Below are 27,936 nucleotides of genomic sequence, written 5' to 3'. Positions count from 1 at the left end.
AGATGGTGAAGGTGATTGGAGGATTAAGAAGGAAGGAGGGAAGACGTAGTCATAAAATACCATGTGGAGTCAGAGGAAAGTGAATTCCATTTTTGCTGGAGTGGAGTATATGAAAGGACTGACTAGAAAGTAAATGAAACCCAGGAAAAACCAAGCCAAGCATTGGGCTTAGAGGAAGCGGTAAGAAGGATATATGCCTACAGACTGGGAGACCCTCCTGTGCCTTTATTGGTGTTTATTGGGAGTTTCTTTGAAGAAAGCTTGAGTTGCAGGTAAGAATCCTTGTGCCTATTGGGGGGGGGGGCAATGATAGGATACCTTCCCCATCTTTCCCTAGCACCTTCGTAAATACCAAGAGGTCTACAGATGTCTAAGTTTTCTTTGATGCTTAATAACATGCAATGACCACAGGTGAGGGGGACCAAAGGAATGGGCTGGAAGAAGGATGCCATTCACTGCACCCCAATCAATCAGCAAGGATTTATTAGGCACCTGCCATGAGCCAGATCTGATGTTTGATACTAGGAATACAAGTACAAAGACAGAAATCATTCTTTCTTGTGATGAGCTAACATTCTAATGAAAGGATCAGCTCTAGAAGGCCCTCTCTCCTTACTGATGGTGGGATGGGTAGATCTATCTGGGGGGCAGAGACAAGAGAGTGGTCATACCCCATATAGCAGGAAGAAGGCAGGAATTTCAGGAGAGGAGGTCCATTGGAAAAAACTTTTCCCAACTGGGGCGCTTTGCCTTCCCCCATTCTTTTCTTTCTCCTGTGTCTTAAAGGGATCCTGGAAAACTACTCCTATAGTTGTCACGACTCTGCGATGTCCTGATAGTCCTAACCAAGGTGAGAGAAGCTTCAGAATGCCCTTCTGCCCTCACCCAAGTCCTTTCCATCTTAGGGATGAAAAGTCCCTTCCAGGTCTAAAATTCTGATATGGCAGAAATAGCATTTGCATTACTTTTACCTATGTGAATTTGTGTGTGTGTGTCTTCCTCCTAGAAAAGAACAGAACTATAGGGAAAGAGTACAGAGAGTATGTACAAACTCAGCCTCCTAAAACCTGTATGACCTTCAGCAAGACACTGCAACTCTCTGGGCTTTTAGTTAGTAAACAAACATTTATTAACCTCCTACTGTGTGCTAGTTGTTGTACTAAGCAGGTGCTTAGTCCTTGATCTCCAGTAGCTCACATCTAATGGAGGAGACCACATGAAAACAGTTACCTATAAACAAAATATATCCAAGATAAATTGAAGAGATTCAATAGGAGAAAGCAATTAACATTTTGCTTCCTTGTAATGCTAGACAGGGTGTGGGAAAAATTGAGACACTAATGTTAGTGGACTTGTGAACTGATCCAACCATTCTGGAAATAATTGGAACTATTTGGAAATAAAACTGCATGTCTTTTAACCCAGCAGTACCACTACTAAGAGGTCATAAAAGAGGGAAAAGTACTTAACGAAAATATTGATAGCAGTTCTTTTTGTAGTGTCAAAGAATTGGAAATTGAGGAGATGCCTATCCATTGGGGAATGGCTGAAAAGGTTGTGGTATATGATTCTTATGGAATACTATTGGACTGTAAGAAATTATGAGCAGGATGGTTTCAGAAAAATCTGGAAACACTTAAAGGAACTGATAAAAAGTGAAATGTTTATAAAGTGGCAATAATCAAAACCATTTGATTCTGGCTAAGAAATAGAGCAGTAGATCAGTGGAACAGGTTAGGTAAACAAGACACAATAGTCAATGAACATAGAAATCTATTGTTCAATAATCCAAAGACTCCAGCTTTGGAATAAGAACTTACTATTTGAAAAGAACTGCTACTAAACTGAAAAATAGTATGGCAGAAACTAGGCATAGTCCAATATGTCAAGATACAAAATGGATTCATGCTTTAGATATAAAGGATAATATTATAAGCAAATTAGGAGAGCAATGGATCATTTACCTGTCAGATCTTTGGAAAAAGGAAGAATTTGTGATGAAATAAGAACTAGAAGACATTATAAGATGCAAAATGGATAATTTTGACATATTAAATTTAGAAGTTTTTGCACAAACAAAGCCAATCCAGTCAGATGAGGAGGGAAGCAGAAAGCTGGGAAACAATTTTTACAACCAATGTTTCTGATTAAGGCCTCATTACTCAAATATATAAAGAACTGAGTGAAATTTATAAGAATACAAGGCATCCCCCAACTGATAAATGGTCAAAGGATATGAACAATTTTCAGATGAAGAAATTAAAGCCATCTATGATTGTGTGAAAAATGTTCTAAATTACTATTGATTAGACAAATGTAAATTAAAACAATCAATCAATCAACATTTATTACTTATTTTTCAGTGATAATCATTGAGGATACAAATGAAAAATAAAACAAAATTAAAAGGTCCCCGCCTTCAAGGAGCTTACATGTGAACGAAATTAATTTTATTAATCTTTTCCAGCTCTGGACTTTTGGTCCTGTGTAACTATAGCAAAAGCAAAAACAAAATTCTCCTAAATCAGAGAATTGATGAACAAGTATAGATTTAATGTGGCAATTTAGCCATAAAAGTAACATAGTAATAGAGACATGGTTTCAGAAAGTGATGTAATAGCTTTGAGGGGTCTATAGAAGCACTGTACCCTCCAAATTTATTGAAGTTTCAAGACTCTCCCCATACAGTCCACCAAATATTGGGTAGTGGGGGTTGAACCCCAAAAGAATATTGGGATTTAGGGCTGGTGTCATGGGGTATCTCAAAAGAATTTTTAGGTTTAAACCATCTCCAAATCAAAAGGCAATGATTTTATTGTTATACTGTCGATTTATGGGCTAAATTCCAAAAGGAGTTTTAGCAGTTTACAAGAAGTATGTAAGCTAAGTTCCCTAGAGGAACTTACCATTAATAAGTGAGAAATCCTTTTACAGAGGTCTTATTTGGCCCACTGGTCAGATCACACTGGAAGTGTGGTATTCAGTTCTAAACACCACATTTTAGAAATATAAGTAACAAGTTGGGGAGTGCCTAGGACAATGGCCAGGAGAATGTCAGAACAGACATTCTTGAAAGCATACCATATGAAGATCATTTGAAAGAAATGGCAATGTTTAACCTGGGGAAAAGAAGGCCACAAGTGCATAGGTATGAGTCTTTAAGTACTGCCTTTAGCACATACTGGCTATTTGACTAGACAAGTCATTTAATTTCTTGCTATTTTAACTTCTTGTCAGCTTGCTAAGACTACAAATTGCAGAAGATGCCCACCAGAAGTTGTTTTTTTTTTTTTAATAATAGCTTTTCATTTTCAAAATACACGCAAAGATAGTTTTCAACATTCATCCTTACAAAACTTTGTGTTCCAGATTTTTATGCAATTCTCTTATACACATTTCCACTTTAATCATGCTGCACAAGAAAAATCAAATCAAAAAGGAAAAAAAGTGAGAACGAAAAGAAAAACAAGCAAACAACAACAACAAAAGTGAAAATATTATGTTGTGATCCACATTCAGCTCCCACAGTCTTCTCTCTGGATGCAGATGGGATCTCTCCATCACAAGTATATTGGAAATGGTCTGAATCACTTCACTATTGAAAAGAGCCAAATCTATCAGAGTTGATCATTACATAATCTTCTTGATGCTGTGTTCTATTCACTTCATTTAGCATCAGTTCATGTAAGACTCTCCAAGTCTTTCTGAAATCATCCTGCTGATTGTTTTTTATATTCCACAATAATATTTTATAACATTAATTTACCACAACTTATTTAGACATTCTTCAACTAATGGGCATCCACTCAGTTTCCTTGTCACTATAAAAAGGGCTACTACAACACTTGTGCACATGTCAACCAGAATTTTTTAAATAGCTTTTTATTGTTAGAACATATGAATAGGTAATCAACATTGACCCTTGAAATCACTTCTCTTCCAACTTTGTCCTTCCTTTCCCCTCCCCCCTCTCCTAGATGGCAGGCAGTCTCATACATGTTAAACATGTTAAAGTATATCTTAAATACAATATATAAGTACATATTTATACAGTTCTCTTGTTGCACAAGAAAAATCAGATTTAGAAAGGTAAAAACAACCTGGGAAGAAAAACAAAAATGCATAGTCCTCACTCATTTAGTAGTGTTCTTTCTCTGAGTTTAGTTGGTTCTGTTCATCATTGATCAATTGGACCTGCATTGGATCTTCTCATTGCCGAAGATAGACACATCCATCAGAATTGATCCTCATATAGTATTATTGTTGAAGGGTATAATGATCTCCTGGTTCTGCTCACTTCACTTAGCTTCAGTTCATGTAAGTCTCTCCAGGCCTTTCTGAATTCCTCCTGCTGGTCATTTCTTACAGAACAATAATATTCCATAACATTCATATACCATAATTTACCCAACCATTCTCCAATTGATGGACATCCATTCAATTTCCAGTTTCTAGCAACTACAAAAAAGGGCTGCCACAAACATTTTTGCACATGTGGGTCCCTTTCCCTTCTTTAATATCTCTGAGATATAAGCCCAGTAGTAACACTGCTGGATCAAAGGTCAACCAGAATTTTTAAAGCAAATTTTCCCTGCTGGAAATTCCCTAGGCTAACACAATCATAGATCCAGATTCTGTTCTCAATCTAATCTACTTTATGTTTTCTCCAATGACTCCAGACCAGAGAAAAAGATAGAATTTAGGGTGGTCAGTAGAGGGAGAAATAACAGATATCTTTAAATTGCTAGTACCATATTGTGATGGAAAAAAAGCACAAGTCTGAGAATCAGAAGACATTAAACATGTAGCAAACAATTACTAAGGATAGAACACTGAATTTGGGGGTAAATAAGTTCATAAAAAGTTGAACTAATTCACGATCCCTCCCTCATGGAGTTTACAGTAGTGGGGATAAGACAAAAACATAAATGCTATGTTCATAATAATCTATACCATTTATTATATAATCTCTGGGTTTGCTTTTAGCTCTAAACCTATGAATAGGTGATATAATCAATAGAAGAATTTATAGTTAGAAGATTGGAATTTGCAACCCAAAAAGTACTTCTTATTTGTGTGACTGTTAAGGAAATCCAAGTCAAGAGCCTTTATAATTTCCCATGCCAGCATGTATTACCTTGGGAATATGCCTAGTACTTGACCCCAACGTAGAAGAAAATACTCTGAAGATAAAAACCAGCTGGGCCAGATTGGGCTTGGATCAAGTCTCTTTTCCCACATGATCCTTTGCTGAAAGAATTTATTTAAACTGCAAACCGTCAAGAGAACAGATCCCTCATTTCTAACAAAAGAGGGGAGACAATACATTAGTCTTGTCCTAGATTTTAGCCCAGCCTTTAACATTTACTGACTTATTAATTAACAAATTATTTGCTCTCTATGGTTCTCCCTATTAGCCTCTGTGTAAGGAGAAAGTTGGGCTGGATGTTTTCTAAGACTCTTTCTAGTGCTAATATTTTGTAGTTTTATGGTTCAGTGTGTAAAGCTTTAAACGAAGCCACAAGAACCAGAGTGATCCATATTGCAGAGATTTAATTAGATAGATATGATCTTGAATGCTTTTGCTTTCAGGGAGTAGGAAGACCATAACTAGGTAATTACTCCTTTTTTCTCCAATATTCATAGTGAGGAAGTGAAATTTGGCTAGAATTATGTGTCATATACCAAATATTTGCAAACTAAAAATATGATTTCTTTTGTGATTCTAGATAAAAGTCACTTTAGGAAACAAGTAACACACACACACACACACACACACACACACACACACACACACCCCCCAAATCAGGAATGTAACAGTTTTATACAGGCCAATTTAGCTTCTTACACAAAAGGCCATAACAGGTAAGTCAGCAAACACAGTGATGTCATAAGACATAATTAAGGAAGTAATATGGAGTACTTTCGATAATGGAATGCATGAGAACAAAGATGCTTTATGACTCACGAGCAAGATGAAATCTCAGCAGAATCAATGACAGAATGATCTTATCTGTTAAGTCCTCTCTTAATCTATGGAGGAACACATACTTGGAACTAAAGGACATTTTAAAGGATAAGCTTTCTTTGGGGCCTCTCTTTAGGCCCATAAATTCCTTGCTTTGCCCATTATCCTCACCATATCTTTAAAGTCACTCCAACAATTCAAGAAATATTCTCCTGTGCATAATGTGTCACAGTCTTAGTGATTTCATAGCCAATCAGGAGGAGATATTACTCCTATCTCCCTACACAAATGCAGCAATGACAAAGGGGAAAGGGCCCTACAAAAAAGAGGGGGCACTATTGTCATTCCTTTGGTTGTTGGGGGCATTTTATCTTCCCAAAATTCTAATGAATATATCCTTGGAAACAGAACTTGGGTACATCCCCACACATTCACTTTAATTATGAGTTCATTAGTAACTTTACCAGCCTTATGATATTATAATAAAGCTTTGTCCCTTCATCTGGAGATGGTTTGAATCTGAATTCATTCCAGATGATTCCCCGCCTTTGTGACTTGTACCTCATCAAGAGGAGGTGACAGGATGCCACACATATGGATGGGCCTGGATTGTCATTTAACTTTGAAATTCTGAGTCTTCCATTTTTTTTGGCCTCTTGTCAGTCTTGGCTGGGAGCAACTAATTTCAACATTGCTACACATCTTTCCTCCCCCATTCCTTTCATGCTGTGGAGACTAGTGTTGGATGACTCAGAACATTCTGCCCCTGCTATTTGGCCACCCAGGGCCCTACATACATGATCCTACCTGTACCTTTTAGCTCAAGCAAATTTTACAGCTCAGTGAATTTCCCTGCTAAAAGGGAAGCTGCTGCATTGTGGGGAAAAGGGGGAGGGTGCAGAGAGGGAGAAGAGAAGGAAAGAAATATATGGAGGAAAAATCTGGGGTAAAGGGAGGAAAGGAGAAATCTATTTGTTTGTCTTTCCTGAGGGTTAGCCAGTAGCCTGAGTCCCCAGCCTTTCTGACCAATGCCTGATACTCTAGGCATGTAACCAAAAAAATAGCATTTATTTTTTTATTTTTCCCCTTTACAGTCTTTTGTAATAATAGCCTTTTATTTTTCAAAATACATGAAAAGATAGTTTTTAACATTTACTCTTGTAAAACCTTGTATTCCAATTTTTTTCTCCCTGCCTCCTCCATCCTCCATCCTTCCCTCCATCCATCCTCACCTAGATATCCTGATAATCTAATATAGGTCAAACATGCTCAATTCTTCTAAACATATTTCCATATTTATCATGCTGCACAAGAAAAATCAGATCAAAAAGGGAAAAAAAGAACAACAACAAAAAAAGGTGAAAATACTATGTTGTGATCCACATTCAGTTCCCATAGTCTCTCTCTAGATGCAGATGGCTCTCTCATCACAAGTCTATTGGCCTAAATTACCTCATTTCAAATAGTATTTAATAAGTGCCCAGTTAGAAAGATGAACCTTCCCTCAAAGAAGACAATACTCCTAAATGAACACATTCCCATTCCATCCTCAAAGACCCCTAAGCTCCCTCTCAGGTATACTAAGGAAAAGGAAAAATAATCCAATATTGTTGACTTCATACCCAGCTCCTTGTATCTGGATTGGCTGAGAAAGGGCACTAAGTGGAATTGGTAGTGAGATTTGGGGGCAGACACCCAGACAGATTAGATCTAAAGTATATGGGCTTGGGGCAGCTAGATAGAGCACTTGAATTCAAATCTATCTTAGCATTTACTAACCAAGTGAACATGGGCAAGTCAATTAACTCCAATTGCCTCAGCCAATAAATAAATAAATAAATGAGTGAATGAATAACAAACAAATAAAAACACAGACAGATAGATAAATGAATGAATGAATGAATGAACAGATAAACAAATGAATGAATGAATGAATAAAATAAAAAATAAAGTATGGGGGCTCTAGTAAGATAATTTGTTCCTACTTTCTGTGTGTTCCTGAATGAATTATAATCTCTCTGGGTTTCAATTCCAATATTGGTAAAATGAGAAAATTGGATTGGATTATTGTTGCTGAATCTTTTCAGTCATGTCTGACTCCATTTGGGGTTTTCTTAGCAGAGGCACTTAGAGTGGTTTCCTATTCCCTTTTACATATCATTTTACAGATGAGGAAACTGAGACAAGTGTGTTAAGTGACGTGGCCAGGATCACATAGCTAGAATGCATCTGAGATCAGAAGGAAGATGAGTCTTCTTGCAAGCCCAGTGCTCTATGTACTATGGCACCACCTAATGGCATTGGATTAGATTATTTCTAAGGTAATAGGGACAGAAACTGTAGGATTGAAAGGGAAGCGGTGCAGGGGTAGGAGATTGAATCTTAAGATGGGGGTCACAGATAACAGGTCAGTGGGCTAGAGCTTAGGGTATATAAAAAAAATACAGTGAAATAAGTCTGGAAAGATAAGTTTGGAACTGCTGGAATACAAGAAATCATGAAGGTAGGGAGTCATCCAGAGAGAATTCATAGGCTCAAACCATCTTTGAGAAAAGGGGCAAAATGCTTTGTGATCATGCCATAAAGTGGGCAAAGTTCCCTGGTGGAACTCCCAATTTATAAAAGTATGGGGAGGGGGACTTTTATAGGAAAGAATAAAAGTAAAATATACTTGCCTCCAAAAGTTAACTGGTGATTGAGGAATATTTATACAATATTACTTGGGGATCAACATCTGTAGTTTAGCCTCCTGATTGTTTTTAAGAACTATGGGCTTCAGTTCAAAGTCTTGTCAATGCAAGAAATTACACAAGGATCCACTTAGGGACAAGATAATCCTGTCAACATCACTCCTACCTAGACACTGAATTACTACCAGGCATGTGGTATTTTTTTAAAAATTATAACTTTGTTTTTTATTGGGTTTTAAAATTTTATTCTATTTTTAAATTTATGGAACAAAACAAGTATTTCCATAACGTTATAATAATAATAAAAGATGATTTTACAAGAAACTACAAATATGTCAGATACAAATTGCTATTCCTTTTTTTTTTTTTTTTTTTTTTTTGAGGCTGGGGTTAAGTGACTTGCCCAGGGTCACACAGCTAGGAAGTGTTAAGACCACTTTTGAACTCGGGTCCTCCTGAATCCAAGGCTGGTGCTCTATCCACTGTGTCACCTAGCTGCCCCTTGCTATTCCTTTTAAATATATAATAAAGTTATCATGTAAATTTATTTTTTTTCTTTACTACTTCCTCTCACCCCCAACCAGAGATGGCTATCATTAGATGTTGTTATTTGTGATTAATACTCAAAAAGTACCATGACATCAGGGAGATAGTGCCATGACATGTAAGTGAATTAAATTTCAATGAGAGAGGGCTATGCAGTCATCAGCCTCACTTGCTCCTCTGGAGCCATCTGGTTCCAGTTGCAAGATATATCACCATTAGACACAGTGCAAATTTGAATATTTATAACAATTCAGAGAATTCATTATTCACATAAATCAAAAACTAATTCTATATTTTGTCTCAATAGATTTTGTATGTTCTTTCTGCCATTACTGATCTCTTTGAAAGCAGAAACTATTCCCCCCCAGCCTTTCTTTGTATCTCTATCACTTAGCATTCAATGAAACATTTATTAAATATCTACTAGTGCCAAACACAGTGTTAAGTTTTGGGAATTAAAAAAAAAGAGGCAAGAGACAATCCCTGACCTCATGGAGTTTACAGTCTAATGGGGGAGATGCCATGGAAACAAAAATATAGAAATAAGCAACATACAAAATAGGATATAATTAACAAAAGGAAGGCACTAGATTAAGAGGGGTTGAAAAAAGACATAATGATACATACTAGGAGCTTAAGGTTGACCAACTGAACAAGATTCCACTGGGTTTGACATTTACAATATAGGATATTTAAGTAGCTTTCTGGAAAACTCCTGATCCCTTAGCTCATTTAACTATACTACATTGCCTTTGATGCCTAAATATTCCCAAAAGGAAAAAAAAAATATGATCAGTTAACAATTGCATAAATAGCTGGTGGCAAAGTAGATAAAATACTGGACCTGGAATCAAGAAGATCTGAATTCAAATCTAGCCTGATCCTGGGTAAGTCACTCTCTATCTGCCTTAAGGATTTCATCTGTAAAATGGGGTAATAAAAATATCTACCTTCATTTGTCATGAGAATTGTATGAAATTATATATGTATATGTATATATATAATGCTTTGTAGATCTTAAAGCTAAATAAATTAATTCTAGTTATTATTATGAGCAAGTCTTCTATGCAGGCACATGGCTTTTTGCTGAGATCCATCACTCCATCAGAACCAGATTGTAAAGGGCCATAAGTGTCAAAGTGAGAGGTTTGTACTTTATCCTAGACACGGAAAGGAAGCCACTGAAGATTCTTGAGCAGTAGCGTAACCATGACGGGATCCTAATTTATGTGATTTTTGCATTAGTCTAAGTAAGTAGGTAAGTGGCACAAGAAGAACTGAATTCAAATTCTACATCAGACTTCTCTGACTCATTTCACAAATGAGGAAACTGAGGCAGCGTTAAGTGACTTGCCCAGAGTCAAACATTTAGGTGTCTGCAGCCAAGATGCAACGAGGTCCTCCTGACTCCAGAACCAATGCTTTATCCATTGCGCCACCTAGCTGCCGCATCATCCTGTGAGGGAGGTATTATTGTTAGGTAGCTCTACTTTACAGTTAAGGAAACTGAGGGAGACATTTAAGTGAGAGCCCACAGCTAGGAAGTGTCAGAGGTCGGATTTGGGCCTCCTTTAACCCAAGTACTTGTGCATCTAGCAGCCTGACCAGACTTGGAGCTGTACAAGTGGAGAGGAGCCAGGTGTGAAAGGTGTCAGGCACCCACAGACTGGATCCCCGACCTGGTATCTATGTAGTTATCTCCAGGCTGCCCCTGCAGCTGACTCCACAGCCAATGCACCTGCTTCCTGCAGTTTTCCTGGGCTGGGCGCAACCTAATCCTTTCTCCCAGTAGCTCCAAGTCCAAGCCTGGTTTTTCAAAAAGGGCTTACTGGGAGACAAAGACAATAATAAAAATCCAGCCAAATACAAAGACGGAGTATTGAGGACCTCAAAGATCCAGAAATATGATCCTGAGGGAATCTGAGCCCGGCCACAGCCAGATCTGGCCACATTTACCCACCCTGGTGTAGAGCACATAAGAAGCATCTGTTCCTTTCACAGGAAACTTCTTACTCCCTCTCCCCACTCTCCCCAAATGACTGCAGAGGTTAATTCTATATGAGGATTACTAGCCTCATCTCTTTAATCTGTTGGTATCACTAGCCCTTCCAACAGTGAAAGGGAGAGCTGCCATTCTTCCTATAGTCTCCAGAAGGCAACGACCACCCTGAGGCCTTATCCAAACATGGAGAAAATCTGTAGGGCTATGTTTATGAGTCATCCCGCTCCCAATGCTGTGTCATGTAATAGAAAGAGCTAGATTCCAGAGTCAGAAGAATTGGGCTCAAATCCCAAATTTGTTCTGCTGCTTAATACCCACTGTACAGAGGGCCAGAATTCTGGAGAAGTATACTTGAAACAAGGTGTTGACTCAGTGGAATTGGTGAGGTAATGGTTTTCTAGTTTACATATATCTAGTATGATATAATCACTCTACATTGGCTCACACTCAGTATGCTGTAATGATGTAATTGTAACAGGGTATTTAAGGGCTGAGAAAACTGGGCCAAAGTCAGACTCAGACTGAGAATGATTGAGACTGGCAGACTGTCCGACTGCTGGAGGAGACTGGGTCAGACTATGACAGACACAGACTGTGAAGGAGACAATAAAGACTTTGGACTCTATTCTTGTCCATTCTCTTGCCTCTCTTGCTGAGAGTAAGGCCCTTCCAGAGGACCTTCAGAAAGCTAGGTCGGACATTACAGCCCACCCACCAAGTGACACATCTAGGTGACACAGTGGATAGAATGCTAGATCTGAAGATAAGAAGACCTGAGTTCAAATCTGACCTCAGATGTTTAGTAGCTGAGTGACTCTGGATAAGTCACCTAACCTCAATTGCCTCCGTTTCTTTATCTGTAAAGTGAGCTGGAGAAGGAAATGGCAAACTTCAGTATCTCTGCCAAGAAAACCCTAAATAGGGTTTGACAGAGTCTAACATAATTGAAAAATGACTAAACAACATCAAAAAGTAGATTAAGAGCTGGGTGTGGTATCTAAACTTGGAGTTCAAATCCTGCTTCAGACATTAGTGATGAGGTTCTCAGTAGCTGGATGCAGTTGGCAGAGAAACTGGAGCATTGATGGATCTGTTCCATAGGGCAAGCCGTGAAAAGAGTGATACAAATCAGTTTAGCCCTTTGGTAGTCCCACCATCTGTGGAGGTCATGGGCAGTCCAGCTATGTCCTATAAAAATCCCAGTCACATCCCTGAGGTTAAATTTCCCCTGTGAAATCTATCTATGGCCCATGCCATATTTGTTGAACCCCCTTTGGGTCAGCCTGCCACAACATTCTGCTTCTTTCCCCTTGTGGTATCTTTCTCCTTCTTACAGTTAATTAACTTTTTTAGGGTGCCAAATCCATTTTAGGATTTAGCCTGCCAGCTAAGAGCATGCCCTAATCTCATGGGGTGTTTCCTTTTTCCTGGCTAATTGTAAATTCCATTAGGGAACTGCTCTGCCCTTTCCACCCCTGCTCTCTCACTCTATTTCATATTTACCATTTCTGGTGTCTATTGTGCTCCTTCATTTTGTCTGCAACCTCTTCTCCTAAATAAATCTACCTTTTGCCAAAGAGAATGGCCATTGTGAATTCTTCACATGACCAAACCGCAACATTTGGTGCTATCCTTTGATGCCCAAGACTACAAACCACATCATCTGCTATATCAGCCACATAAATAGCAATGTAACTCTAGACAAACCTTTAACTTCAATTCTCCTCTCTGTAAAATAATGAGAAGTGGAAGAAGAGTTGGTGGGAAGGAAGAATGTTGAACTCAGATTACCTTCCAGCTCAAAATCTGTAACTCCAAGTCAATCCTTAGGCCTCCAGTGACTTTCTTTGTGATCATATAAATGCCAGACTTTTCTTATATATCTATATACATATACAAGGGATATACAACCCTTAGAATTAGGCTATAAGCATTTACTAAGTACCTACAATATGCTAGGCTAAATAGCTACAAAGAAAGGCAAAAATCGCTTGTCTGTAAAATGCAAAGATTGGATTAGGCCAAATAAAGTCTGAGATTCTTTCTCATACTAAATTAAGGGTTCTGAGTTCTAATGAGGGATTCTCCTACACAGGTGAGTAAATGATGGCTAAGCCCCCAAAAGCTCCTGGCTGGCCAGGTTATTGTTATTGATTCTTCATTTTCTTTCTTTCTTTCTTTTTTTTAAATTTAATTTAAAGGATAGCCCTTTGAGCTTAGTCATCCTTCATTTTCAAAGAGGACCAATGACATCTTGGAGTTATGTCTTGACCTGCATATGAATTAGATTTTAATGAGGCAGAATTATTCAAAGTCATCAGCTTCAATTTGAAATTATGTCCAAAGGGCTATCAAACTGCACATACTCTTTGATCCAACAGTGTTACTACTGGACCTATATCCCAAAGAAATGATAAAAAAGGGAAAAGGGCCCACATGTGCAAAAATGTTTGTGGCAGCCCTCTCTGTAGTGGCAAGAAACTGGAAACTGAATGGGTGCCCATCAATTGGAGAATGGCTGAATAAATTGTGGTATATGAATATTATTGTTCTATAAGAAATGACCAGCAGGATTATTTCAGAGAGGCCTGGAGAGACTTCCGTGAACTGATGTTGAGTGAAGTGAGAAGAACCAAGAACATTGTATACACTGTAATAACATGATTATGTGATGATCAACTGTGATGAACTTGGCTCTTCTCAAAAATGAGGTGATTCAAGGCAATTCCAAGATTTGGATGAAAAACGCTATCAGCATTCAAAGAGAAATGTATGGAGACTGAATGTGGATCAAAGCATAGTATTTTTATCTTTATTGTTGTTTGTGTGTTCACTTGTTTTGTTTTGTTTTGTTTCTTTCTTGTAATTTTTTTCTTTTTGATCTATTTCTTCTTTTATAGCATGATGAATATGGAAATATGTTTAGTAGAACTGCACATTTTACCTATATTGGATTATTTGTTATCTTGGGGGGAATGGGAGGAAGAGAGAGAGAAAAATTTGGAACACAAGGTTTTGCAAAGGTGTATATTGAAAACTATCTTTGCATGTTTTAGGGGAAAATAAAATACTATATACAAAGTCATCAGTCTCACTCTCTTTCTGAGTCATTGAAGCCCAGTGGCAGAACTAAGGTCAGAACAACTGGAGATGGCCCAGGATATAGTGGGTGTCCTTGGAACTGTTGATGTCTGACTAAGTTTAAAGCCTCCACAGTCTGCTTCAGCCACCTTCATGGGAACAAATTGCTCTCATCTGCTTATTCAACCAGGGAGTTTTACCAGGTATTGACTACTAAATTAATAAGGGAAAAGGTGAGTGGGGGTTGGGGGGGAAGTGTCCCCAGAAGGCAAAGATTACAAAGAGAAGAGTAACAAATTAAAAAACAAATGGAGGAATAAGAACTAAGGATGTTTGGGAAATTTTCGGGGTGGGAGAAAGACAATCAGTGATAGTCAAAACTCTGGAGTTCACACAAAACTAGAAGGGAATAGCCAAGTGGACTAAAAAGATCAGAAGCTAGAATATTGTTTATGTATCCAGCTCTACATTTTTTTGTTTTTCCTGAGTTATTCTTCTGCTCAGAAATTATACTTCCTTGAAATTTTCTGCCTTTTTTCCATGTTCCGATTTTTGATTTGATACACAATTTCTTATTAAATACTCTTCCTGCAGTGATTTTCTTTCTAATTTTATAAATGCCAGACCTTCCTTATACACATACAAGGGATGTGCTTCCCTTAGAGAATTAGTCTATAAACATTTAGTAAGCATCTACTATATGTCAGACTACATAGCTACAAAGAAAAGCAAAAAGCCCCTGCTCTCTAGGAGCTGGTGTAAAGTAGACTGAGGCAGGCTAAATTGGAAATCATCAATAAAGGGAAGCATTAAGGGGGATCAGGAAAGGGTTTGTTTGTTTTGGGGTGAAGGTTTATTTTGTTTTGCTTTTTTTTTTTTTTAATAGAAGGTGGGATTTTAGCTGGACTGAAAGAAGCCAGGAGGGCTTGTTGAAAAAGAAAAGTGAAAAGTTCAGGGTCAGGAGATAGATTGTCTTGTTTAAAGATTAGCAAAGGGGCCAGAATCACTGGCTCACAGAGTAAGTTGAGAGAAGTAAGATATAAGAAGTCTGGAAAGTTGGGATGAGGCAGGCCATGAAGCATTTCAAAAGTATAACAGAGAATTTAATAGTTAATTTTATTATATGATGATAATTTTATTAGAGATGATAGGGAGGTAGTGAAGATTTTTGCATGGAGAAGAGGAGGTGACATGGTCAAATATGCTAAGATAGAATTACCAGAAGGGCAGGGAGTTGGTACAATGGATAGAGCACCAAGACTGGAGTCAGGAAGACCTGAATTCATATATTTACTACCTGTGTGACTGTAAGCAAGAGACTGCTTGCCTCAATTTTTTCCTCATCTGTAACATGAGTTGGAAAAGGGAAATGGCACTCCAGTGTCTCTGCCAAAAAAAACCCCCAAAGCGTTAACCAGGAGTCAGAAGTGACTAAATAACAACAACAGAATTGACAGGACTTGTCAATGGATTGGATAAGGGAAGATGAAAGAGGAGTCAGGAATGACACTTAGATTATAAGCCTGGATGACTGGAAGGATGGCGTTACCCTTGATAGTAAATTTAGGAAGACGGGAGATTTAGAAGGAAGGTAGAGAAGGAGGGAAAAATAAGGAATTCAGTTTTGAGTCTGTTGAGTTTAAGATGTTTACTGAATATCCAGTTGGAGATATCCAATAAGCAGAGGCAGGACTGAGGATCTGGAGGCCAGAACAGAGCCCAAGGCTTTATGAGCAGAAGTGGTAATCATCACCATAGAGAGACAATGAGATTCTAAATCAAGCTGGGGATTGTTGTGGGATGTCCAGAAATCTAACTCATATTATTGGAGACTTATTCTTTTTAGTTTAGGGTTTTCTCCTCACTTTTATGCATCCATATTTATTCATTTCCCTAGGATCTCTTTGTTCATGCCTTTTACCCCCATTTTAAAAATTAGTTTTCCTTTAAAAGTTTCTTTCTTAGTGTTTCCCTTATTATTATTATTATTATTACTTTTAATTAGGCACATTTGTTGTTTTGAAGTGGTTCAGGGAAGTAAGGTTCATTCACTTGACAGAATTGATCAAGAAACACAAAATTCAGAAATGACAGGACAACCCTCATGGAATTTCAAGTCTTTGCTGTCCCCACAGCAGGGGATTCTATAGCAGGATTAAAATTATATAAATAAGGTAATCACAGATGCAAAGATAAGAAGCAGAGCTCATCAGAGTTCAGCTTTGGAGTTCTTACTGATTCCCTCTCTGGATACCTGTATCCAGTCTCCAAGATCCAGGGTTCCATTTATTGATTCCGTGAGGAATAGAAGTTTAGTCTAAATTAGTTTGATGAGCTACTGGGTAGCAAGCCTAGGTCTGGGACTTTAGATTATACCTTTATTTGGAAAGTGTAGATATGTACTTTGGTACCCTTTGGAGGAAAAGTCTCACTATGATTGAATTCCTTGGTTCAGATTCCTTTGAGGTTGGGAGCTGTACCTTTGGGTTGGTCTATAAAGGAATCTTTATTCACTGACTTCATCTTTTCCCCTTTAGAGCTTTGAGCTTTAAAAACAAAAAAAACAAAACAAAACAAAGAAGAAAAAAACCACCTCACTTTTTGATGATAGACCACAACCCAACAAAGTTGAGACAAACAAATGTGGGTCCAGGAGTCACTTGGAACAGGGGTACATAGGGATTAATTACATGGGCTAAAGAGAATTCTTGGACCCCAAATTCCTGGCCCTAAAGTTGGAGAGTCAATAATAACCTGCCAACCTGAGAAATGGCAGTGAAAGAGAAAAGGACCAAGTGGTCTGAGGGGTCTGGCTCAGCCTCAGCACAAACCTCAAGTGACTCCCATTTAGCAACCACAAATGCAAAGATTTAAAGATCCAGCAGTGAAAGCTCCTTGGAGCTTGGATCCATGTCTGAAGTTAAAAGAGCAACTGGGGGAGTTCAAAGCATTTTATAGGAGAACAGACTTCAACTTTATCCAATTCTGACAGTGGGTTATGTGCAAGGTTATCTCTCTAGCAATTCTAAATTTACCTTTCAAAGTGAGTCTAAGCCCTTAGGTTGGCAGTATAATACTGGAGGTTCCTTGGGTAAAAAATGGGATTCATGTTGCAGCTGGGTGGGACAGTGATAGAGGACCACCCTGATGTCAGGAGGGTGTAAGTTCAAATCTAATCTCAGACACTTAACACTTCCTAGCTGTGTGACCCTGGGCAGGTCACCTAACCCCAATTGCCTCAGGAAAAAAAGAAAAATGAGATTCATGAGGGGTTTCTTAAGCAATCGCATATTGGTTCCCCTCCCAAAGGGGTAGAAAGGGAAGGGAACATGCATTTATTGAGCAATGTATGCCCAGAATTTATCTTTAAAAATAGTATTTCATTTGATTCTGAAGAAACTGAGGCTTTGAGAAGTGAGTGACTATCCCATTGTCACAGACATAAAAGTATCCAACCTGGGTTGTGAACTCAGGCCTCCTTGTCTCCAGGTCCCATACTCTATCCATTGCCTTACCTAGCTGACTTGAAAGAATGAGTCTGAACCAAAATGGTGCTATGAGTAAGGGGTTCCTAGGGCCTTGGAAAAAAGAGAAGATGGAGAATGTTATTTTTTTCAAGATATTCTATTGTTTTCATATTTTCTATGTGGAAGAATAAAGACTTTCCTATATTCATTAAATGTGTGTAACCTTATATGAGAACTGAGATTCCTCTTAGTCACATTAGTGGAGCTATATTGGAGCTTTCATCTGAAATTTCCCAGTGGCAATCAGAACAAAGGGGTTATATCAGCCAGAGATAATGATTCAGGGGGTAGTCCCAAAACTTGGGGTATTTGAGCATTCTATTGATGAGGTCCTGAACGGTGGGCATGTTGAGCAGAGAGAAACTGAAGAATTTAGCCCTGAAGCAGGCAGGGAAAAAGCATTAATAGAAATTACCTTTGCTCCTTGGTCCCACACTCTGGGGAGGTTTACAGTCAGAAATCCAAGTTATATTAAACCTGTGAAACCCACTTTCTCTGAGTCTTGGGCAGTCTCACCTTGCCATGTCCTATCAGAAATCCTAGTCATGTCCTTGAGGTTTTCCCTATAAAATCTATTTATAAGCTATACTAACCTCCTTTGGGTCAATCTGCCACAGCACTCTGACTCATGGAGTCTTCTTTCTTACCCCTCCTCCATGATTTGTGGCATCTCTCCAGACCCCATTTTTTCTTTCTATACCTAGCTAACTTTTGGGGGGTGTTAAGTCTCTTTCAGGATTTAGCCTGACAACTAAGGGCATGCCCCAAGCTCATGGGACGTTTCCTTTCTCCTGGTAAATGGCAAGTTCCACTTAAAACCCCTTTCTATGCTCTCCCAACTCTATTTCATATTGACCATTCCAGGTGTCTGCTGTACCTTTATTTTGTCTGTAATCTTTTCCCCTAAATAAATCTGCCTTTTGCCAAAGAGAACGATCATTGTGAATTCTGCACCTGCCCAAAACCTAATTTTTGGTGTGGACCATTATCTGATGTCTACATCAGCCATATCACGGCTTCTCTGTCACGCTTTCATTCTCTGAGCTGAGATTTTCCCAAACTGCTGCTTTTGCAAAACCAAATCCTTCCTCTTCTGAACTAAAATTCTTTTCTGTTTATTTCTGTTTCCAGACACTTGGTTTCTCTTTGATCTCACTGCTCTCAAACCCTAGGGTCATTTAGTCTCTTTAGAAGTTACTGAAAGTTCCTCAAATCATTCATCCACAGAAAATTTAGTCATTAACAAAGAAACATAGTCAACAATCCTCCCTGCTTCCTACAGAAGAACACAGAGGGAGGGAGAAGGGAGTAAAGTCCTACCTCCCACCAAAGGACCTCTGGGAGCAAAGGACTCTTTCTGTCCCTATTACCCACAGCTACCTTGGTGTGGGTGTGGAAGGAGTACCTGGGAAGGACAGGTAGAGGTGGAGTGTGTCCTTGGACATAGACCCATTGACCAAGCTACCACTGAGTCCCAGCATATCCTCAGCCTTCCATAAAGCAAAACTCAAAATTAATCTAAGTCAGGAAGAAAAACCTAGGAGGCAGACACCCGGGTCACCAGAGCAAACTTCCTTACTCTTCTTTGCAGGGCATACCCTGCTGCTGAAATTAGACATCCTTCCTGGGAATTAGTTTTTTCCTTTTATAAAGAAAAGAGAGTCACCACTATCTCCTGCTCATCTTCCCTATTGGAGAACCTCCTATTGGAGGTTGTCATTCATCCTTAATTTTTTTTCCCTTTCTTTTGTCTCCATCCTTCATTTTCAAATGATATCATGACCTGGGTATAAATTGGGTTTAAGTGAGGCAGAGTTGTACAAAGTCATCAGCCTTCCTCTTACAGAGGAAAGGACAAATGTAATAGCCCAGATGCATTGGATGACCTTGGAGTCTTCGAAGTCTGACCAAACTTCTAAGCCCTTTAAAATGCTTGCCTCAGCTGTCATCAAATTGTCATCATAATTGAATATTAGCAAGTGTATTAGGAAGAGAAAACTGTTTTCCCCCTTTTTCTTGTTCCTTAGGCCATGCACAATACTCAGTCAGAGATGATCCTTCTCTAATTCTCCCACACTCCCCTATCTCCACTGTCCACCACAGACTGGTTCCAGTGCCAAGGATAGACTCAAAAATATCCAGCAGGGAACCATTCCTGCAATTTGTCCCAACCAGAATTAGGCTTATTTTAATAGATCCACCCACATCCGCAGGGAAGGAGAAGAACCCCTAACCCAATCGGTTTTCAAGAACAATAATGAGGGGAGAGAAAAAAAAATGGAGGTGGTCTGAGGCCCAGAGAGTTTTAGGTTTGCACAGGTATCGAGGAGTTTGGAGGGAGAAGCTATCACAGTCAATCAGGATTGCCTTAACTTCTCCCAATCCCAGGCTGATAGACCCTACCACTCATACCTCCCTCTCACCCCTTGTGGTCTAACTACTTAAAACAGCCCTTATTTTCTCCCCTTCCCAATAGTTACTTGGTCATAGAATCACAAATACTAGCTAGCATTTATATAGCTTTAAAGTTAAGCGTTTATAAAGTTAAGGTTTCAAAGTGCTTTCACAGCCCATATGCTCTTGACAACAAACCTATGAGATAAAAACCATTTATCTTTGTACCAAATCTTTATATAAAATTTAACATTTGAGGAAACTGAGGCTGGGAGAAGGTTAGTAATTTGCCTGAAGTCACACAATTAAGTCTATCATAGAGTTAGAGCTGGAAGAGACCTTAGGAAATGTCTTGTCAAACCCTCTCATTTTATAAATTTTCCCCTAGGTTCTTTACAAATTGTAAGGAACAAAACTAGGATTCAATTCAACCCAAGTGTCCCAATCCCAAATCCAGCATTCTTCCCATCATATCTCACCCTCTAAATGATGAGCGTGGAAAAATCTCTGACTTTGATTACCAGGTCCCACTTCAGTGATAACAGTGAGTAGTATGGACAGAGGGCTCCAAGTTCTCCCTGTCTCAGGACATCCACAAAAACTGTCTAGATTTAGTGGAATAAGTGCCCAGGAAGAGTGTGCTATGGAGAAAACTGGCATCCTATCTTCTTCTCCATCCCCAAGAAGGCAAAATAAAGAAATTGAAGCTGGAATAGTGAGAGAATCACTGAAATTCTCACTTTTGGAAAGTGAGGCATTTACTGTTATGAATAAACCCTTCATTCTTCCCTCCCTCCCTTCTTCCTTCCTTTCTCTTTCCCTTCTTCTTCGATTCCTCACTTACTCCCTTTTTCCCTTCCTTCCTTCCTTCTTCTCTCCCTTCCTCCTTCCCTTTCTCCCTCCCTCCCTCTCTTCCTTTCTTTTTTCCTTTCTTCCTTCATCACTCCACCTTCCTCTCTCCCTCCCTTCTTCCCTCCTTCCTTTCCTTATTTCCTCTCTCACTCCCTCTCTTCCCTCCCTCCCTCCCTTCCCTCCCTCTTTCCATCTCCCCTTTCTCCCTCTATTCCTTCCTCCTCCTCTCCCTTCTTCCCTTCCTTCCTCCCTCCCTCCCTCCCTTCTTCTCTCCCTCCCTTCTTTCTTTCCCTCCTTCTTCTTCCTTCCTGCCTTGTCTTCTTTCTGTCCCTTCATACTCTCCCCCTTTCTCTTTTCTATTCACATAGGGTCACATATCATCTGTGAATGCTCTACCCAAAATAATGTAAACTTTGATCTCTGATCAAGATATCTTGGGATTTAAGGGCTATATTTCTTTTTAATGGATCATGCCTCAAATGCAAATCACTCTGGCTCTTATAGATTGGCCAATAAATAGGTCTGAGCCCAAGCCCCACTCAGTCATTGTTTGAGCTCGAATAGCTTAGAGTGAATATAAATATCAATTATTTCTGTTTTGGCCAGAAATCTTCCCTGACAGACAGATTTTTTTTTTAATTAGGTAAAAGGGGTCATTCTCTGCCTCATTTCTTACTTATCCTAAATCACTGAATGGACACTGTCTTGGTTAAACTGAGACCTGGAAAAGACCTTAACTTAAGAAGGCTAAGTGGCCACTGAATCAGGGCCATAGGAGACTGGAGAGTCATTCTGATCCACTGAATTTGAGACTGGTGACTTTGCACAGCGTTCTCTCACTTAAATCCAATTCACTTGTAAGTCATGTATCACCTTTCTGATGTCATGGTCTTGTCTAAGAACAAAGGAAAAAACAACAACATCTAGACTAAAATATCCCTCCACGCTTAAAAACGTGAGTGGAAGAAGGGAAAATCAGGAATGGGCAGCCTCTCATCCAAGACAGTCCATTCAAATTTTTGACTATGGTTAACTGATAGCTAGGAAGTCCATTCTTAAAACAAGCTGAAATTTCCCCTTTTTGCAACATCCACCAAGGATTCTGGATTCTGAACAAAGATGATGATGACCCTCACACCAGGAATTTGAGGGAAGGAGGGGCAAAAAATAAGAGAGGGAATGCCAGAGAATCGTAAAGGCTGCTAGAAGGGAAGGAGTCTGGTTAAGGAGCAAGAACTAGAAGGGAAGGAGTCTGATTAAGGAGCAAGAACTGAAGCTCTGAGGATATCTGGAGTATAGCATTAGGTCAACAGGGTAATGGAGGGCACCTCCTTCCTACATTTACCATATTCTCAGACCCAAGAACACAATCTCTGTTTGAAGCATCCTCTCATATCTTCAATAAGTGCTTCTGAGTCACTCTGGGTAGATGTCATGCAGGCCCAAACTCTGACTGAGACTAGTGTTCACCTAAGACCCCCTCCCCCTCACCCCTAACTAATCTTGACATCCCTGGAGTTTCATCTCCCACTCTTTCCCCACCCTATATCCTGATTCAAGACTTGCCATAGAATATCTGAGTTGGCAGGTGCCCTAAAGGTTCTAATCTCCTCATTTTACTGATGAGGAAACTGAGACCCAGAGAAGAAACAGGTCCAAAGCTACTTAGTGCCAGAGAGAGAATTAGAATCCAAGTCTTTGCACTTTAAAATCAGTGTTCCTTCCATTACATTGAACTCTGTAAAGAGTTGGAAGGTAAAGATGAGTCTTTCAGCTTTCTTTCCTATGCACTCCTCCAAAGGAGGAGTTCCTATGACTCTCAGCCCCTAGGGAGACAGGCTCCTTCCCATATGACAGCCCCCTGAAAAGTCCAGAAACTTTGCCAGAGATTCCATTTATTGTCTATGTCCCAGACAAAGAATCTGGCCATTCACCAGAGAGAAGTTGTGACAGTGTGGGGAGAGAGGGAGATAATCCAGAGGTCCACTTGCTTCCATGATTGAACTTTTTATCAGGGGAAAGAATGGACATCAGAGGTTTGATGGGATGAGGTCTTTCTGGAATCCATAAGTTGGGGAGTAAAGGAGAGGTCAGGTCTTTGGAGTGCTGGGTCGCCAGTCTCTTTGGCCTTCTCCTTCTATACTTTTAGTGTGGGTAGAGGGAGGAAGAGGAAGGAGAAAGATGGGTTAGAGGCTGTTCGTTTCAAAAGCACACTGAAATAAACACAAATATACACAAAGACACACAAACTCACAAGAGCCTCTCTTGGTAATCCAAAAAACGCCTCATGGACCTCCAGTAGTTCCTGAGAGCCACGGGACTGGCTTTCTTGCCTGGCCACTTGGGTCTGATGGGTGCTTTTTCCTTGAAGTCAGCTGAAACCGGCTGGTCCTGTAAGCAGGCCAGGAGGAGAAGGAAAGTCCAGCTGAACCAGGGGTCAGTGAGCGTCATCTGAAAAGAGCACACATGGAGTAGGGAATAAACTCGATCTCTCTCTCCCTGTTTCTTTCTCTATATCTCTCTCTCTCTCTCTCTCTCTCTCTCTCTCTCTCTCTCTCTCTCTCTCCCTCCATCTTTCCCCCCTCTAAATCACTTTCTCTTTCATTCACTTTCTCTCTGTGTCTCTTTAACTTTCTCTCTTAGTCTCTCTGTCTCTGTCTCTCTCTTTCTCTCTCTCTTCATCTCTACCTCCCTCTCTCCCCCTCTCACTTCTCAACACACACACAGCTCATCAATCCATCTCCCACCCTGAAATTTTCTCTTACCCTAAACAGGAAAGGAAAAGAGAGGCTCTAAACAAACTGGTTGAGTCGTGTAATCTTTCCTCCAACCCAACCTACATAACGACTTCTCTTCTCCTCCCCTTCTGACTTAGCCAATGAGAACCCTGTCCTACTTGAGAGTCCTTTTACTTTTTAAAGGTAACTAGGATGGCCCAAAGGTTTTCTGGTCTTTTTTTGTACCATGCATCCGTCTGGGAATCTGGGGAAGCTTTCTTCTCAAAAGAATATTTTCCAATGCATCAAATTAAATACAAAAGATTGCAAAGGAAACCTCATCATTGAAATATGATTATCAAAATATTACAATACAAACAAGTTCACGGACCCCAGGGTAATGATCCTGGACTAGATAAATCTATAAGATCATAGCATATGGGAGAGAGCTTGACTTGCCCATCAGAAAGGCATGAGTTCAAATCTGTCCTCAGACGCTGGCAAATGGTGTGACTTTGGGCAAGTCACTGGAGCTCTCTCAGTCTGTTTCCTAGTTATTATAATAACAACATCTACCTTCCAGGATTGTTGTAAAAATAAGATGAAAGATTTGTCAAACAATTTGCAAATTGTGAGGGCAACTAGGTGGTGCAATGGAGAGAGTATCAAGTCTGGGGTCAGGAAAAATCATCTTTCTGAGTTCAAATCTGACCTCTGACACTTCCTAGATGTGTGACTCTGGGCAAGTCACTAACTCTGTTTACCTCAGTTTTCTCATCTGTAAAATTAACTGGAGAAGGAAATGGCAAATCACTCCTGTATCTTTGCCAAGAAAACCATAAAGGGGGTGTTGAACAGTCAGACATGATTGAATAATAAATTAGAAAGCACTTTATAAATACAGTCTATATAGGAGTTGGGAGAGTAATAACAGCTGACATTTAAAAAAGCACTTGAAGGTTTATTTAAGAGAAGGTGATAAAGGTGGTCAGTCCATAGCAGAAAGAGGGCTTGGATTCCAACTCTGTTATGAAACTGTTGTATGGCCCAGACCTTTCTGAGCCTCAGCCTCTCTTTTGGAGAATGAAGGATTTGAGTCAATTTTAATTCCTTTTGAATTTGAGGAATCCAGCAATCTAATGAGATTCCTGGGCATGGCTTCTTCTTCTTCTTCTTTTTTTTGGTGATAATCTGAAATTTCTCTCTCTCCTCTTCTCCCTGTTTCCATCCCAACCCTCAGAAGACAAACCAGGATCCAGCAGAGTAAACATTCATGGGAACCTACCCTATACCCAGTTGAATAAATAAATAAGGCATTTATTCAGTATTTTCTATATGTAAATCAATGTATTAAGCCCTGGAAATGCAAAGGGAAAGTAAGAGAGTCCCTACTCACCTTCTGTCTAATGGGGAAAAAATACACAGAGAAGATTTTAGTTCCACCTTATGAAAAAGTCTCATGTTCTTTAGACTTCAGAGGCAAGTCAGATAGTAATGTCTCTTATTTTATATCATTTTTCACCGATAAAATGGTAACAGTTTATGATTAGGATCATTTGATAATGGGGAGGCTCTTGCGGCAAGAATTTTCTTTGGGTGTTTTTTTAATTGCCAAACTTCATCTCTACAGAGACTGCCTCCCAGGATGATAGTTAGGGGACCAGGCTGAAAGAATCGTGAGAGTGGTCAAGGTAGTAGAAGTGGTCACACTTGCCTGGTATGTGCTGCCTCTACACTTTCCTGTGCCAGGAGCAGTTGATAGTGATAAGGTCCTGGGTAACTAGATGGGGTTGACAGAGAAAGACTGAAATACTGAAAAGTTTATTCCCTGCTTGAGGATTAGTTCTACCTTATACTCCCACCTTGCTGTGTCCAGTCAGAAATCCAAGTTATGTCAAAGCCCCATGGTTAAATTTTCCCTATAAATCTGTCCATTGCCCATGCCATCTTTGCTGACCCCCTTTTGGGTTAGCCCTCCAGGGCATTCTGCCTTGTGGTGCTTTTCTCCTTACTTCATTCCCATGCCTCATGGTGTCTTTCTTCTTATAACTAATTCACTCTTTTAGGGTGCTAACTCCCTTGATGGATTTAGCTTGCCAGTCAATGGAGTATTTCCACCTCATGGCATATTCCTTTAATAGATTCTTCCAAATACCTTTTCTTGGTAAACCTATAGCTCTCCCAAGTTTACTTCATATTTACCAATCATGGTGTCTATTATATTTCTTCATTTTGTTTGTAACCTCTTCTCCTAAATAAACCTACTTTTTGCCAAAGAGAATGGGGCCTTCTCTCTGAAACTGCCTACTCCTGTTTTTATACCCCTTATCATTTGGGGAATGGCTCTTATTGTTTTTTTTTAATTAAAACTTTTTATTTACAAAGCATATGCATGGGTAATTTTTCCAATATTGACCCTTGCAAAACCTTTTGTTCCAAATTTCCTCCCTCCTATGGGTGTTATTCTTACAAATTTGAATGATTTGCTTTTATACCTTAGAAATGAAAGCTTTGTCAGAAAAAATTGTCTGTGAATATTTTTTTCCAGTTAAGTTTTTCTTTTAATCTTAGCTTTATTGGATTCATTTATGCAAACACTTTAAAAATTTTATGCAATCAAAATGATCAATTTTAATCTTCTAGGATCTTCTCTTTTCTTTATTTGGTAATGAATTTTTCTCCTATCCATAGATCTCTTTGTAATATTTTTTGTCACATTGCCAAAATTTGTTTATAATGTGGCTTTTTATTTCTAGATAATATAGCTATTTGGAGTTTCTCTCTATATAATATGAAGTCCGGATTAGCCTCCTGGAGGTCTCAGAAACAGAATGGAGTCAGGATAAGCAAAAGAGTTTGGTCTTTAGGGGGAGAAGTGAAGGGGATTGACAAAACTGCCACACGCTCTCCACCTACAGACCTCCCTTCTCGTCGTCCTCCTCCAAAGTGACTCTGGCTTTTTACACCACCCCCTAATCCCCCCTACAATTCTGTGTATACACAAAAAGATGGAGCCAGCACAGAATAGTGGGAAGGGCCATTTTTCCAAGCATATGCTAAGAGAGTATTGTCTAATAAATAATTAGCCTTAAGTGTTCCGTTGTCTGATTCCAGTGCACCTATTCAGAGTTTCAGCCCTTTACAATATAAGGTAAGGGATGCTGGTCTAAATTTAATATGGCTGCCTAAACTTTCCAGTTGTTATTGCTGTTATGTCTGTGTGTCTGATTTGATGATCCCATTTGGGGTTTTCTTAGCAAAGGTACTGGAGTGCTTTACCATTTTCTTCTCTAGCTCATTTGACAGGTGAGGAATTGCAGCAAGCAGGGCTAAGTAACTTGTTCAGGATAACACAGCTACTAAATATATGAGATCAGATTTGAACTCAGAGAAGAAGAGTCTCCCTTATTCCAAAGTCAGTGCTCTATCTTCTGTGCCAGCTAGCTTCCCCTTATTAGCTTCCATATTTATTTGATTTCAAAATAAGAGGAAAAAAACCCCAGAAAAACAGACATGGAGAAAAGATGTCCTATAGTAGCAAGAACAACTAGTACCACTATGGAGAGTTCTCTATTATAATATAGTAAGGCTGAAGTTTCTAATATTGCTTAAGTTTATATCAACAGAAAAAATATTTTAATGTTCATTTCATACTTATGTGATTGATTTTTTAATTTTAATTTTCCCCAGTTACACATAAGAAACTTTTTTTTTTTTGCTATACATGTACATTCATTTTTTATAGGTTTCCTTATGAATCATATTGGAAGAAAAAATCATAACAAAAAGGAAAAATCATGAAAGAAAAAAAAGAAAAATATTTTTTTAAAAAGTGAACATAGAGGGCGGAGCCAAGATGGCGGAGAAGAAACACACGACTCAGTGAACGTCCTCACTCCCTCACAACCAATTAGATAAATTAAGTCTCAGAATTAGCTCAGGACTGATAGATACCACAAGGACTGGAAGCACGACTTACCAGCTGAAGAGAATCTGGAGTTTCAATAGAGAAGGTCAGTTCTCAGGGGAGGAATAAGAAAGACCAGCACAGACGGTGGGGTAGGGGCACACTGCGCCCATTGCGCTGGGAAGGGCTCTGGGATCAGAGAAGCCACTGAGGTAAAGGAATCTGGCACAGGCTGTTAGCTCTTCTCTGCTA

The 27,936-nt window shown here is 39.2% G+C and overlaps 2 long non-coding RNA genes across 3 annotated transcripts; one reads left to right on the top strand and one right to left on the bottom strand.

The window, feature by feature from the left end:
- On the top strand, window positions 1–26,890 carry LOC141538998 (uncharacterized). The gene is made up of 3 exons (XR_012481176.1): window positions 1–272; window positions 787–850; window positions 26,534–26,890. It is a non-coding gene; the product is annotated as an uncharacterized LOC141538998 (long non-coding RNA).
- LOC141538997 (uncharacterized) lies at window positions 22,951–27,936 on the bottom strand. 2 transcript variants are annotated; one of them, XR_012481175.1, is made up of 3 exons: window positions 27,757–27,936; window positions 23,315–23,511; window positions 22,951–23,197 (listed from the first exon to the last, which is right to left on the bottom strand). It is a non-coding gene; the product is annotated as an uncharacterized LOC141538997 (long non-coding RNA). The 2 variants fall into 2 exon arrangements; XR_012481174.1 differs by lacking the exon at window positions 27,757–27,936 and adding an exon at window positions 23,826–23,885 and having other exon boundaries at window positions 22,952–23,197.

This window comes from Sminthopsis crassicaudata, chromosome 4, assembly GCF_048593235.1.
Source record: "Sminthopsis crassicaudata isolate SCR6 chromosome 4, ASM4859323v1, whole genome shotgun sequence".
Taxonomy (NCBI): Eukaryota; Metazoa; Chordata; class Mammalia; order Dasyuromorphia; family Dasyuridae; genus Sminthopsis; species Sminthopsis crassicaudata.
This window is presented reverse-complemented; position numbering and strand designations above follow the sequence as displayed.